Source organism: Gorilla gorilla, chromosome 10, assembly GCF_029281585.2.
Source record: "Gorilla gorilla gorilla isolate KB3781 chromosome 10, NHGRI_mGorGor1-v2.1_pri, whole genome shotgun sequence".
Taxonomy (NCBI): Eukaryota; Metazoa; Chordata; class Mammalia; order Primates; family Hominidae; genus Gorilla; species Gorilla gorilla.
Window position 1 is genome coordinate 116,317,692 of NC_073234.2, and position 14,369 is coordinate 116,332,060.

General features: G+C 38.5%; 1 protein-coding gene across 5 annotated transcripts in view; it reads left to right on the plus strand.

Moving 5' to 3' along the window:
- Positions 1 to 14,369, plus strand: part of ANO4 (anoctamin 4) — a 417,441-nt gene that overhangs the window by 184,608 nt on the left and 218,464 nt on the right. The window lies entirely within an intron of this gene.

Here is a 14,369-nt window from a genome sequence, read left to right on the forward strand (position 1 = left end):
AGATTTGGTCATTTTCCTGATAATTTGCTCTAAGATTGGTCAGGAAAAAAATTCAAGCCAAAAAACACCCACTTTGAAACCTAGGTTATCTGTGTTGGCTTGCCCACATCCTCCTGAGATCAGGAGAGAAGACTGGAGTCATTATATTATATTGTTTTAAGTCTTCTGGGAAGCATCTGTGATCTCTTTAAAATATTAAAATGATTCTACATTAAATGAAGTAAAAACATCTTATGTGCTTATTTGGGGGAAAAGCTCATTTAAGTATTCATTCATTCATTGAACAAATATGTATTGAGTGCCAGCTACATGCTAGGCATTGTTTTGGGTTCAAGGAAATATCAGTGACCAAGGCAATGTTCCTGCAAAGTGACTTTATAGAAACATCAAATTGTGAAAGAATTCATAAGTCATTTAGAATAACTCTCACCCAATCCTGATTCCTCTCTGTAATGTCCTAGTGGATGACCACATAGCTGCTACTGAAGCCAGCCTCCATCTCTACTCATGTCTCACCATCTTCTCTCTCTTAGCATGTAACCTTGTTTCCTAACCCATCAAGAAACACCAGGGCCGTTGGGCATGAATTACTGGAGGTCCCTTATCCTCTTTCTTTAAATGTGTTGCTCTTTACGCATCATTCCCTACTTTCCTCCAGTTTTCAGAAGATGAGGGGCCTCCCACTGTCTTTGACCAAGCTCTTACCCATGTCCTTTAGCCATGCTCACCTCTCACCTCTTCTGAAGCTTCCTCAGGAGAATGTGTCTTCTTGTTTTCATCTCTTTCACCCTTCCACACGGCTAGCTGTTTACCTTCAGTCTATGAAAAGGCTCAAGCTTCTACCATTCTGATCATTTAACACTGTACCCTTTTCCCTCTTCTTCCACTTTTTCCTCCTCCCTTCCAAGCCAAACTTCTGAAAATAATAATTTACTTTTGATTGCTCTGTTCTGTCGAGAGCAACCAACACAATCTGGTTTCTAGCTCCTCCATTCCATTCTGGCTGTTTTTGGGGCCCTCAGTGACCTCCTTTTATCACAATGTAGTGGATGCTTGCCAGACTTTCCTGATGCACCAGACCAAGGTGGACAACCCACTTGTTTCCCAAACACTGTTTCCTTGGCTTCCATGACAATCTTAGGGTTCTTTCTCTTATTTCTCTCGCATGTAACTTTCCTGGTTTCTCCCACTCCAGCATCTCTTTCCTCCTCTTGCCTCCTTTCCCAGTACGTACCAAATCCAGAATGATTCATCTGTACCCCTAATCAGTTACTGTGCTTGTTCTACCAATTACAGGGTCCAGTTCAAACTTCTTAGCATGTTAAAAACAAATGCCTTTTGTGATCTGGCCCCTACTGCTTTCACCCTTCATTTTTTGCCCTCTTCTTCCTTAAGCTTTATTACTATAGTGCATCAATCAAGGTTCACTCAGAAAAGCAAAACCAGTAGAAAGTATGTACTAGAGACTAATTACAAAGAATTGGCTTTCATTGTGGGAGATGGCTAGGCAAGTCTGAATTCATAGGTCAGGCTATCTGCAAGGGCAGGCTGGAACTCTTGGGCACAGCTCTTAAAAGCTTCAGCTCTGCTTTTAAGGCTTTTCAACTGACCTAGATTATCAAGGAGAATCTCCTTTACATAAAGTCAACTGACTATGAACTTTAATTGCATCTACAAAACACCTTCATTGCAGCACTAGATTAGTGTTCATTGAATAACTGGAGACTGTAGCCTGGCCAAGTTGGCTCATCAAATAGACCATCACATCTGAGTATATCAATGTGCTTTCACTTCTCTAAATATGTGATGCTGTTTCATGCCTCCCAACCTTTGCTCCTGCTGTTCTTTCTTCCCAGGATGCCCTGGTTTTGCTCTGTTATCTTTGAACATCTTGAAATTACTTGTCTATCTGTCCACTGAAAGGTCTTTAAGGGCAGGGATTCTGGATTATTTATCTTTGTACTCCCAATAAATATTTGTAGGGTAGGACTGAACAAAACCTTCATTAGCTGTGTTTTAGACTACTACAATAGCTTCTGAATTTTTCTGCCTGCCTTTCTTTCAACAAGTACCTGATATACATCAGTAAACAAAGCAGACAAAAGTCCCTGCCCTTGGGGAGTTTACATAGTAGCTGCAAGAGATAATAAATAAATATATTAAAGAGACCAACTGTGTAATCTATATTATAGTTATATGTAAGCTATATATAATATATAGTGTTTAGGGAAAGGATAAGTATTATGGATAAAAGAAAAAGTAGGGGAAGAGGGTAGCATGTTGCAATATTAAACATGGTGATCAGGGTAGGCTGAGTCATGAAGATGTGTAATCACTGACGAGAAGTTTCTGAGACAGCCATGTGGATGTCTGAGCAACTTCATTCCAGCAGAGGGACAGTTAGTGGACAGGTTGTAGGGTAAGAGTGGGTCTGGCAATTTGAAGAATAGTATGGAGGCTCCTCAACTTGGAGTGGAGTGAGTGAGGTGGGGAATCATCTCAGTGAGGTTGTAGGGACTAGATCGGGCAGGACCTTATAGGCCATTGTAAGGAAGCTCTTACAGGGTTTTGAGCAGAAGAATTCCATAATTTGATTTATATTTTAACAGGATGTAATATAGACTATGGGAAGAATAGATTATAGGAGGAGAGGATAAAAGGAGAAAGGTCAGATAGGAGGCCTCCAGAATGATCCACTGGAGAAATGATGGTAGCTCTGACAAGGAACGGCAGAAGTGATGGTGAGAATTTAGAGTCTGGATATATTTTAAAGCTGGGCCAACAAAATATCCTAATGGATTGGATGTAGGATAAAAGAGAAAGAAGAGCAAAGGATGACTGAAAAGTTTTTTGGCCTGAGTGAAATCAGCTGAGATGGAGAAGGCTGCAAGAGAAGCAGATTTGGTGGGTTTGAGGGCAAAGGTGGGGCTGAGTTCAGAAGTTTGATTATAGATGTGATAATATTGAGAGCTGGCAAGATCTTGTGGGTGGTAGTTTGACCTCCATGTCTGGTGTTTGAAAGATGATTGGTCTGTGAAAGAGATATAAAACTAATAGTTGTTGACATATAAGTGCTATTTAAAGAAATGAGATTGAAAGAGATGACCAAGGGAAGAAGTATAAATGGAGAAGGGAGAGCATCAAGGACTGAGATCTGGGACACTCCAATAATAAAGGGTCAAAGAGGACATAAACCACGAGCAAAGAAGGCCAAGAAAGAACCACCAGCAAAGATGGAGAAAACCCAGAAGTGCCACATCTCAGAAATTACAAAAGTTTATCAAGAAGAGAAGAATGGTTTTCTAGGCTAAATGTTATTGAAAGTCAAATAAGATGAGGACTGAGAATTAGTCGATTTTAGTAAAGTGGAGGTCAATGGTGATTTTGATAAGAGCCGTTTTAGTGGAGTGGTGGGGATGAAACCCTGATTGAAGTGGATTTAAGGGAGATGAGAGGATATAAATTAGATGCTCTGAATATAGGCAACTTTTTTGAGCAGTTTTGCTATGAAGTGTAGTGAAGAAATAGGGCAGCAGCTGGAGGAGAAGTAAGGTCAAGAGTTTCTTTTAAAAATAGCAGCTCTCCAGCAGATAATTTATGGTGTTCAAGAGAGGGGAGAATTTGTGATGTGGGCATCAGTGAGAGGATGAGAGCTATGCACAATAGGACCATGGATAGTTTATCTGTGATAACTGGTGGGAAGGAGGCGTATGTAGATATTGGCAGGTGTGCTGAGGGTCTAATAAGTTCTTTTCCTATGTTGTCAGCTTTATCTTTAATGTGAGAAGCAAGGTCATCTCTGAGAATGAGAATGGAGCCACAGGGAGAAAGAGAGAGAGAAAGAAAGATATGGAGAGGGGAAATATGTTTGCCAACTCACATTAAAAGGGATTTGAGATTCATAGTCATGAAACTAAAGTAGGACTAGTTATGATCATTGTGTAGTTTTTAATTTTGTGTAGCTACATGAGTAAAGACATACAGTTGGTGGTGAGTTGGATTTGAACAGCAGTGTGGTTTTGCAAAGGAAGTAGGAAAGAGAGAAAGGGAATCAAAGGTGCATGGAAGGGAGTGATGATAGTGATTCATTTTGTGATTTGGTAAAGAGGGTACAAGACATCAAGGGAAGGAGGTACAGTGAAAAGTTGGTAAGATCAATCGGTTGAAATTCCCAGAGGGTTCAAAAAAGTGTGGGGGTTAGGGTAATAGAAGGAGGATCTGGAAGGATAAGAGAGGTGGTAAGAGAATGGAATGTGTGGCACTAATATTGTGGCACATATCTTAACATTTATTTAATTTTATTATAGTAATATCAACACAAGATGCTGTTACTGGTAATGACAAGGTTTAGGCCAAGGTACAAAATAAGGGACTATAAAGGGTAGAAGGCAAGATCATTGAATGAAAAAATTCCTGGGGACTGAGAGGCCAAGATGTGAAAATGATTGAGTCAAGAATTGAGTTTTGGGAAGAATGATAAGCCAGGCATTAACTTTATTGAGAAATAAGGGAGCATGATCTGGCAGGTAGCAGGAGAGTACAAAGATAAAGTGTAGAAGATGATGTAGTATAACAACTTGAGATTCAAGGCTGAAGGTGTTTGGGGAAGAGGGAAGAAGAATGGTCTGAAGGTGGATTTGAGACTCAAGAAAGGTATCTACTCCTCTTTCAGATGCGTTGGTGCCAGGGCTTTTGGAGAAAAACAGTTCTAAGTGAAAGAACCACAGGGAAGCATGACCACTGGGAAGATCCGGGTTTTCCTTAGAGCAAGAAGGTGAATGGGGCAATCTGAGAAGAGATTGATGACATTCAGAGAATTCTGGAGAGCCCAGTGGAAGGTTTTAGATGTTGGACAATTGTCTTCAGTGGTTCTCTCAGACACCAAGGTTCTCCTCCAGAGAGGATAATTAGCATCAGCCCTCCTCTTCTTAAAATTGTTATGGCTATCCAGAAGAAAGTGCAGCCTTGTGAGCCCACCTTTTCAAGCCCTCTCCAATTTAGCCTCTCCCTACTTTTCCAGGCTTATCTCATTTTACACTGTCATTATCCATGTTATTCAGCTTCAGGCATCCACAGGCTTTTTAGTATTTCTCAAGCAGGCTTTTACTCTTCCATTTCTTTGCCATTGCTCAAGCTCCTCTCTCATCTTGGAATATCCCTTCCCCTAATAAATGTCTACTAGCCCTTCTCATTCCTCAAAATGTAACTCAAATTCTGCTTCCTCCAAGAAGCTTTCTAGATCTTATAGTCGGAATTATTCCCCTACTTCCCCATGCTTCCACAGAACTTAGAAGCCTTATCAAAGTCCATCTGTTTCTATGGTCTTATAGTTCTCCCAGAAGGCAGGAACTCTCCTCAATTCATCTTTGTATCTTCCGTCACTCCTAACATCATGCATTGTCCCTAGTAGGTTCTTAATAAATGATTTTATGTTGTTTGTCAAAATCTGTCTAGGTTAGCATTCTGAAGTTATATGGCGTAAATCTTAACTCTTCTTTCATATGACAATCCTTCAGTTGTTTAAGAAACTCATCCCTAGCTATTTTCCAGGTGAAACATTTCCTAGTGTCTGCAGTGCTTCCTTGAATGACATGATACTCAACTTCTTTACCATTGTACCCTCTCCACTCTTAGAGACATTCTTGTTTCATTGCTATCTCTTTGAAAATGTAGTGCCCAGAATTGAGTATTCCATTAAAGTCAAATGCAGGCAGTGTAGATTCAGTCTGTCCTTTCCTTTAATTGATATCCTGTGTTGATATTACTATAATACAATTAAATGAATGTTACTAAGATATTCCTAATGGTGTTTTATCAGCATGGGCTAATTCAGCCCACATTGTGAGTTAATATTTCAAGTCTCTTCCCTCACCTTAAAAACACATCACTTGGACGGGAACAGTGGCTCACGCCTGTAATCCCAGCACTTTGGGAGGCTGAGGCGGGTGGATCAGCTGAGGTCAGGAGTTCAAGACCAGCCTGACCAACATGGAGAAACCCTCTCTCTACTAAAAATACAAAATTAGCCGTACGTGGTGGTGCATGCCTGTAATCCCAGCTACTCAGGAGGCTGAGGCAGGAGAATCACTTGAACTCGGGAGGCGGAGGTTGCGGTGTGCCAAGATCGCGCCACTGCACTGCAGCCTGGGCAACGAGCAAAACTCCATCTCAAAAAAACAAAAACAAAACAAAACAAAAAAACATCACTTTACTTATCTACCCATCATTTTATCATAGATCCTTAAACCCTACGTATGTCGAGTATTGGTTGAAAATATAAATAAAGCCAATCCTCTAGCCTAGAATTATAATTAAGAAAAAAATATATTAAGTTACAATTAGAAACTTCTTATTTAAAAAAAGTATTTTTAAAACATATTATTCTGGCAAGGTAGAATATGATTTCAGTTCCATTCTCTTTATTTTTAGTGTACTTGCACAAATGCATCATAGTTCTCTGTTGGGAGATTATGGAAGAGCTCTCAAACTGAGTTTCTTATGTGCAGTGAGTCATAGATCTTAGTAGCAGCTTGGACAATTTAGTCATATTGAGGCCTATTAAGTCATCCATCTATTTTTTACAAAGTTAATAATCCCTGTTCCCGAAGTGTTCTCTAAGGCCCACTCGGATTGGTTACTAAGAACAAAAAGAGAGAATTTGGGAGTCTTGTAGATTTTCTGTTCCATCTGCCTGAACAATTTCAGTATGTTTATCCCCCTTTGAGTTTACAAACATTTATGAGGGCCTACTATTTACTAACAAGGATTTAGTGGGAAGTTGCCCTCCTTGGAGTATTTTGAAATGGTGCAGAACTCTATTAAACATGGGTCTTAAGGCACTCAGTCATGTCCAAGAGAGACAATCAGTCAGGGTTCTTTGTTACCAACAAGAGAAACTAATCATTTAATCCAAACAAAGAAGGAATTTAAATTTGAAGAATGTGGATGGAAAACCTAAAGAGCCAGCCTTGGAAAAGGAATAGAGAAATCAAGAATAGCTATTTGATTAGAATAGAATATCTTCTTTTTTTTTTTTTTTTTTGAGACGGAGTCTTGCTTTGTCGCCCAGGCTGGAGTGCAGTGGCGCGATCTCGGCTCACTGCAAGCTCCACCTCCCGGGTTAACGCCATTCTCCTGCCTCAGCCTCCCGAGTAGCTGGGACTACAGGCGCCCACTACCACGCCCGGCTAATTTTTTGTATTTTTAGTAGAGACGGGGTTTCACCGTGTTAGCCAGGATGGTCTCGATCTCCTGACCTCGTGATCCGCCCGCCTCGGCCTCCCAAAGGGCTGGGATTACAGGCGTGAGCCACCGCGCCCGGCCCTAGAATATCTTCTATTTGACTATCTGGAATGATTGAATTCTTACCGGTTTTTCTAGTTTTGCATCGTTTGGCTCACGTTTTGAAGATTTAGGAGGACAGTTCTATTGGCTATGCACCTTTCCCTTGGTTGGACAGACAGTGCTGAGACAAATGATAGGACAGAAGACCTCTCCCTTCAGCCTTCATAGTGGGAGGGTAGGACTCCTTGATTTCTTCTGCCACCTTGACTACACACAGCGAGGGAGAGGGACTTCCCGAAAAGGAAATAGAGGTGATGTTAGGAAACAACTTTATGTGGAAGAATGCCCACTACAGGGACATGTGCTTAAGCTGCTATGATAGAAGTCAAACTGTATTAAGGGCTGGAACACAGAAATAAATAAGGTTATGGCAGCATAACCTTATTATGCTGAAGAGAATTTAGAAAGACTCAAAACACATATGGTATACCAATTTGACTTTGAAGGTCAACTAGGATTTCAACAGAAGGAAGAGGTATGACCATTCAGATGCAGGAAAGAGCATAATGATAGGAACGGTGCATTACACTGGTTCTGAAAGCAAGCTTTATCATTAGGTGTTTAAAAGCTAGATGTGTCACCTGATGGCTATTACAGCCTTAGACAAATTACTTAATTTCTCTGAATCTTAGTTTCTACATCAGTAAAATGAGGAAATTAATACCTACCTTATAGTATTAGGGCTGCCAAATTAAATACAGTGTTCCCAATTAAATTTAAATTTCAGATAAACAAGTATTTTTGAAAGTATGTCCTAAATATTGCATACGACACACATAATAAAAAATTATATCGTTTGAAATTCAGATTTAGCAGGACATTCTGTATTGTAATGTATTATGTCTGGCAATCCTACATAGCCTTGTTATGGCAATTAAATAATTTGTGTAGAATGTCCAGTTTGATTTTTGGCACATACTTGGTGTTCAATAATAAATGGTTGATAAATAAAGAAATCATTTTTCTTGTCACCAACATGGTAAGCAAAATTCAGAACCCTGAAAGTACCTATGCCCCAGAATCCTTGTTATCTCAGTTACCACTTCATTTAGCAGTTTCCCAGTTAACTTGTGCTGAATACCAATAAGATGGTCTCTCATTATGCTGTATAAATACAGAAGCCATTCATCTTCATCTTGTATTTGTATGGTTTCTCTTTCCTTCTGATTGTTTCAATTCTTTCTCCTGTTTATCAATTTCATTTTGACCTTATCCTTTAGACACTCATAATTAATGAATATTATTTTCTGCTTCCTTTATGGACCAAAAATATAAGTGGTAAATGGTACTAGGTTTGGGACTATAATTTAAGACTCAAGAGCATAGTAAACTGAAGCACTGATTTTGATTTTTTTGAGTTTGAAACTATAAAGCTTAGTGGATATAGATCAAATTATCCCAGCTAATGACTATGCCATATAAAATAGAATTGGAAGCTTCCTGAAATCTAGAATACTTCTTCTATTGCTTTTTCCTTATCTGTTAGACCCATCATACAATCCTAGAGAAGTGTCATTAATCACAGAATATGTCCTTTAGTCTCATTTAGAATTTGTAAAATAATGTTTTGCCGATATGTGTTATTCCCAAGTAATTTCTAATACAGGTTCTTTTATCTCACTTTTTAAAACTTATGGCCCTTTCCACATTTATGCATGATTATTGTTCCCTAAGAATCTATCTAGTATTTAAATGCTAGGACATAATTGATTTTCCAGGAGAGAAACATTAGGATTTTCTTGTTTCCAAACAGCTAGAATGATTAGTACTGTCTGTATACTTAGGCATTAAATGCATAGTTTGATAATAATAAAATTATAGCTACAATATATTAAGCCCTCTACCATATTCCCAACCTCAAAAACTGTTCAACTGTTTTCATTCATTATCTCATTTAATTCCCATAATATTCTCATGCTATTTTCCTTATTTGATGGGTGGGGAAACTAAGGCATGAAGAAGGGTAAGTACCTTGCCTAAGGTTATACAGCCAGTAAATGGTGAAGGCAAGATTCTAGCTCAGGTGTTCTTATTCTCTTATTTAATGTGCTATTACTTTCTTCTTCACACAACTTGGCAGAAACATTTCTAGCAAATTATCATAAAAAAGCCTTAGAAAATTTAAATTCAAAGCCCTGCAGTAGCTCAAACCTTAGCGTAAGAAAACCATACTAAAGAAGGGACCAGTTAGGTTCTGTTGATTGCTTGTGTAATCGTCTTCAAAGTTTATTATTTCCTTCAGTGTAAGTGATGTCCACTTTGTAGCTTCTCTTTCTGGTCTACTATGCTCTGGACTTTTGTTTTTCATCCTCCCTTTTTTGGGTTCTGATATAATAAAATTCATTCCTATTTCCCTGAGTTTCAAAGATTTCTTTCTGGAACCAATGTCAAGGCCTGGTCTCAAATTAGGGAACAGACTGTCTCCTGTTTCTCCCTTTAAAGAGCAGTACCAGAAGATGTGGGGAGAGGGAGAGGAGAGGACTATTAAGGAGAGACTTTTAAAAGAAGAAGGACAGTCAAGAAAGACTTGTTCCTAGTTCTGCCAAGAGTCAGGATAAACTTATGCTTTAGGGAAACAAAAATAAGGAAAAGATAAATATATGACCAATCTTTAGAATAACGATCATAATACTGCAACCCTACATTTACTTGATATTCTGTTGTTTCCAAAGGGCTTTCACAGATTTTTCTCCTGCATTTCATTTAGTCCTCATAGCAGTCTGTGAGGTGGAATTATGCCTATTTTACTATGGCATAGGAAGTGAAGTTACTAGCTCAAAAGTACAAAATTAGCAATTGACAGACCCCAACTAAAACCCAGGTATTTAATTTCTTATGTGGCCAGGTGCGGTGGCTCATATACGTAATCCTAGCACTTTGGGAGGCTGAAGTGGGCAGATCACCTGAGGTCAGGAGTTCGAGACCAGCCTGGCCAACATGGTGAAACCCGTCTCTACTAAAAATACATAAATTAACCAGACATTGTAGTGCAGGCTTGTGATCCCAGCTACTAGGGAGGCTGAGGCAGGAGAATCGCCTGAACCTGGGAGGTAGAGGTTGCAGTGAGCCAAGATCATGCCACTGCACTCCAGCCCAGGTAACAGAGCAAGATTCTGTCAAAAAAAAAAAGAAAAGAAAAAGAAAAAAAAAAAGCTGAAGCAGGAGAATCGCTTGAATCCGGGAGACAGAGGTGGCAGTGAGCTGAGATTGTGCCACTGCACTCCAGCCTGGGTGACAGAGCGAGACTCTGTCTCAAAAAAAAAAAAAAACAAAAAAAAAAACTTATTATGGGTGTTTTTTCCACGGTGTCAACTTTTTTTCTTGAAGATGAGCATTAGTTAAGAGTGAAATTTTGGGGGCTTTCTATCCCCTTTTCTGAAAATAGACACTTTATTGAGAAGTGTGGCTGAGGTTTGCTTATAGGATCTAAGGAACCTGGCTGTTCTCTTGAACAGAACTGAAGCGTGGATGAGATAATCAGTCTTCCTATTTGTGAATGGATTTTTGGGGTGGCTGGAAGATAAAATTGTATGGAAAAAGCGACAAGGGCTACTTTGGACTTCTGTTTTATTTCTCATTGCATTGAAGGTGAATGTGGTGCCTTTCAGAACAGTTAGTGCTGTGGTTTAGAAATAACACTGTAATTATCCTTCATTTGAATCTCTTCCTCTTTAAGTGGGTTTTTTTAGATGTGTGATGTGAGTTTAGTCAATAGGTGGGGGTGCTTAGCAAAACAAGCTATTTTGGTCCTTGGCAAATGTGGGCATTGGTATCTGTGTTCCTTGCTATCATTTGCTGAGTAACAACATTATTTTTTTTCTAAAAATACATACCACATTCTTCTCTTATTTGCATTTACTTTTCATTTTACTGAGGGACATATACACACACATTTTGATCTATAGGATGCATTTAGAGGGAATTTTCTGAAAAATCATTTTACAACCTTTTGAGCACAGAAAGTGAATGAAGAAGAGCCATAAAAAGGCAGCCACAAAGAAAAGCAAATGGTTAATTTCTGGAAAAGAGCATTGCATTTTGTGGAATTTAAAACTGCTTCTTCTGCCTGAGGCTATTTAAAATAATTTTATATTTTAGAAGCTTGAAGAGATTTAAGTACAGCAATGCGCCCCTTATCCATAGCTTTGTTTTTCATCGTTTCAGTTACAATAAGAATTCTGAGAGAAAGACAGAGAGAAATTGCTCCATCATTATTGTTCTATTTTGTTATTAGTTATTGTTATCAATCTCTTATTGTTCCTAATTTAGAAATTAAGTTTTATCATAGGTATGTATGTATAGGAAAAAAAGCACATATATAGGGTTCAGTACTATCCACAGTTTCAGATATCCACTGGGGGTCTTGGAATGTATCCGCTGAAGATAGGGCGGGATGCTTTAACCATTTAGCTCAGGATTATACAACTATAACTAGTGGAGCTGAGATTTAAAAGTCTAAGCCCTTAGCCATGGTGGATAGTCAGTTAATAGTGAGCTTTTATTTTGCTTGATTGTCTGAGTTTGAGCTGACAGGCCGATGCACAAGAGGGGCAGAGTCCTAGCTTTTTTGAGGATTGTCATTTCGCAAGGGCAATATTCCTTCTCACATTTATCTCAAGCCCTTCATGTATAAAGACTTATTCAAGACAAAAGGGTAAACAACATTTAGTGAGGCTGAAAATTGCACAGTTTCTGTTCTGTAACGCCTCCTAATCCTGAGTTTGTCTCTTCTCCTCATCTGCAAGAGTCCTTGTCATCACAACAGACCTCAGCATCTAGATTGGAAGATACCACAGAATTCTGCCTATGTGATTCACAAATCCTTCTTGCTATTTGAAGCTTTGCAATTCTGACTTCCAGGCCCTCTAGGGAACTTTTAGTGCAGGGATGCATTATAACTTAGGAGATCATGATCTTACCAATCCTGGAAAACATAGAAGCAATTCTGCTGAAGGAGAGCCATTACTGGCCGATGCAGTAGAATTATTATTTCCATTTTAGACCTGAGAAATATCTGCCTGCTGTTAGCCAAATGTGGTTCTCCCATCAGGACCCAGTAAAGAACTTGGCCATTAGGACTACTCAGCATTAATCATTTGAGGGAATAGCTTTAGCCTTATAGTGACTAGTGTGGGTGAATCAGTATGTTTATTCCTGCTAATATGAGCCAAGCTTTCTTCTGTAAAAGAATGAACTTACAACATCATAAGATTTATGGTTTTACACAATACTAATAAAATGACATGAATATTTTTTACACGTATGAAGCATCTTCTATTGTGAAGCTTTTTTAGTTTATGCCACACACAAAAAAAGGATTTTGGTAAGTACTACAAATAATGTTAAAAAAACAAGATGGAACTTTTTTTTTCAGAACCAGTAGCATTTCCTACATGTAAATCTATGGTTTCCAATTTCATATTCTCCAGAAGAGCTGAATTCATTTCCTTTCTCTCTTCTTCAAAGACTTTTCTTGAACACTGGCTGATGCCAGGAAAGTCTGTAAAGACAGAATGGACCTCCCTCCCTTCTTTTTTATTTTTATTTTTATTTTTTTTAAGATACAAGGACTCTGTTGTCCAGGCTGGAGTGCAGTGGCATGATCATAGCTCACTTCAGCCTCAAACTCCTGGGCTTAAGTGATCCTTCCGCTTTAGTCTCCCAAGTAGACGGGATTACAGGTATGCACCAATATGCCCAGCTAATTTTATTTTATATATTTTTTTAGAGATGGAGGTCTTGCTATATTGCTCAGGTAGGTCTTGAACTTCTGGTCTCAAGCAGTCCTCCTGGCTCAGCCTCCTGCAGCTCTGGGGTTACAGGTGTGAGCCACCACACCCAGCCCTCCCTTCTTTCTTAACACCATTCTCCATCTCAGTACTGTCGTAGGAACACAGAATTCACCTATGGGGAGTTCAATACAAAACTCCCAGTTTAGAAAATGGGGTCTTTGGTGCCTCTTAAGTCCAAAAATATTACATGTGAGGATTTATTTTAGATATGTAGCTCAAGTTTTGAAATATCACTGCTACCTATTCTATAAAAAATGCTGTGTTTGAGAATTTGTATTAAGTATACCTCTCAGGACAGGAACTACCAAATAAAAATATTTGTAGAATATAAATAGAATGTAGACACAAGCTCAGCTCTAGCAACAGTTATTATGAGGCTATCATAGAAAATATCATTTGTCCTCTTAAGTCTGTTTTACACACTCCCTGTCTTTTCTGTGACATGGGGAGGGTAAGAGCTGATTTGTCAGGCTTTCCTTTATTTTCGTTTCAATACGAAGTACCTATTCCAAGTCCCAGGTTACAAGATTTTTAAAGTGGAATTGTTTTTACTTAGCCTAGGCCCCAAACCTGGAGTAGGCCCTCATTTTGCAGAGAATGAATATTATATAAAATTTGTAGTGAAGCACCTAGATCTAACATGATGGGCCAAATTATTTATGTATAATGTCTATAATTTATACTACAGCCTCCAAAAAATTTTAGTTTCCCATTTTTTCAAAGAGAAAGATAAGGCTTATTATTATTTAATGAGTCAAGGTCACATAAAAGTAGCATTCAAATCCAGGTTAGTTTAGTGCCAGTATCTCCTTTTTCAATCACTTGTGTTAATTTACACATATGACATATGTCTATAATTGATTGAACAAGGAAAGGAATTTTAAGTGATTTATTTAAAGTAACTAAGGCAATCTGATGAAATTACTAAGAATAGTGATTTGGTGAGTGAGTGGAGGGCAAGTGGAGAGTGGTGGTAATGTAACTTACATTGTCACGTGTCACAGCAGAAAAACCATATATAGCATATAAAATTGGAAAATCATGAAACAATGGGACACACACATAGAAGGATCCAACAGAGACTCTTAAAAGTCCTTTTTCCACTGAGGAAGAGGACAGGGATTGCAAAAAGGGTAGCTATTGATTTTTGTTGTAAGCCCTTTGGTACTTTGATATTTTGTTTATTATTTGATAAAATTTAACAAGATTTTACTGAAAAACAAAACATTATGA